Genomic DNA, 2125 nt, shown 5'->3' on the forward strand with positions numbered 1-2125 from the left:
TTGCATATGCATGTAATATTTATTCATACCTAAAAATCAAAACTTATAAAAATTGTTTTCTGATTAATTCCATATTGTCAGAATTATTAAACAGTCTCATAATTTTATAAAGACTATCCTCAAGAGAAAAGACTGAATTAGAGAGAGATACACAGACTTGCACGAAAAAATTAGTCCCCATTATTTCCCCTTAATTAAATCCCATTGCTTCTTTTGAAACTGCAATCATAAAGCTGATTTTATGCTTCTGGGAGGTGACTGTGCATATCAGGCTATTGCGTAGCTCTAAGTAGCCTCCAAAAATACATCAGGTCCTTATGGTGCCATCCTGGATATAGCAGCATCTGTAGAGTCATTCTTGTCTCCTCTTAAAGTGTCTCCAAACATGATGCTTCCTTATTCTCTAGAGCTATTTGCAGGTCATAGATGACAATTCTGCTGTTTCTGATTCCTTAAAGCTTCAAAGCTTTGAAAAGTTTTAATAAATGTAATTCTCACCTAGGATGCTCTAGATGACCATGTTTAGAATCTCTTGGTTACAAAATACAACAAAATGGCATGTTCACGGAAAGAGGTCTTGGAGGAAGTGCAGGATGATGGGGTAGCTGGTGTTTGAAGGAAAAACGTGAGGAGAAAAGAAGTGGGGATAAGAGTAATCAAAATGCATTAAATTCATTGATAAAATCACTAAGGAATACATTTAATAAAATATCTTAACTTCATATTGTACAATATGAAACTGAAAATACAATACATATGCCAAGAATTCCTACCCAGGATTAGGTGGATCAAATGCCATGTCTACTTCTACCATTGAACGAATGTCACATCGGTTTCAGTGGCTGCTGAGCCACTTCACATTCCAGCCAGCAGTGAATAAGTCTCTTCCTCTATATCCTAAACAGTATTTGTGGTCATTTAATTTTAATGAAAATTTTTTATCAATTCTTTGAAAATTTTGTAGATGCATACAATGTATTTTGATCATACTCAACACCCACTCCTCTGAAATACTCCAGTATCTTCCCCCTATGCCCATTATCTATCCCAAACTTTATGCCTCCTTGGAAAATCTTCTCATGGCCCATTGAGTTAAAGTTTTGCTCTCTATATAAAGATTGAAGTAAAGCTATACACAGGATCATGATACACCTACCAGAGACAATAACTCAAAGACAAATTAGTTCTATCTCTCCTAGGATACTGATTGGACACATGCCTAGTAATGGTATATCTGGGTTACGTGGTGGGCAATTCCATGAGCCTTAAGGACCCTCCACTATGATGTGCATAGTGGTTGAAATAATTTACACCACCATCACAGGTGTGAAAAAAATCCTGTAAGTTATTCTATCCAGTATCTTCTCTGTACCATGAAGGTTTAACGTCAGGAAAATACATGTCACTAGTGAAATAATCTTTTTTTTTTCTCTCTTCTTTTTTTTTTTTATTAACTTGAATATTTCTTATATACATTTCGAGTGTTATTCCCTTTCCCGGTTGCCGGGCAAACATCCCCTTCCCCCCTCCCCTTCCTTGTGGGTGTTCCCCTCCCCACCCTCCCCCCATTGCCGCCCTTCCCCCAACAGTCTAGTTCACTGGGGGTTCAGTCTTAGCAGGACCCAGGGCTTCCCCTTCCACTGGTGCTCTTACTAGGATATTCATTGCTACCTATGAGGTCAGAGTCCAGGATCAGTCCATGTATAGTCTTTAGTTAGTGGCTTAGTCCCTGGAAGCTCTGGTTGCTAGGCATTGTTGTACATATGGGGTCTCGAGCCCCTTCAAGTTCTTCCAGTTCTTTCTCTGATTCCTTCAACGGGGGTCCTGTTCTCAGTTCAGTGGTTTGCTGCTGGCATTCGCCTCTGTATTTGCTGTATTCTGGCTGTGTCTCTCAGGAGCTATCTACACTTCTGCACTTCTTTGCTTCATCCATCTTGTCTAATTGGGTGGCTGTATATATATGGGCCACATGTGGGGCAGGCTCTGAATGGGTGTCCCTTCAGTCTCTGTTTTAATCTTGCCTCTCTCTTCCCTGCCAAGGGTATTTCTTATTCCTTTTAAAGAAGGGTGAAGTATTCACATTTTGTCATCCGTCTTGAGATCAATGAGTGCATACCATGTATGT

This window comes from Rattus rattus, chromosome 8, assembly GCF_011064425.1.
Source record: "Rattus rattus isolate New Zealand chromosome 8, Rrattus_CSIRO_v1, whole genome shotgun sequence".
Classification (NCBI taxonomy): Eukaryota; Metazoa; Chordata; class Mammalia; order Rodentia; family Muridae; genus Rattus; species Rattus rattus.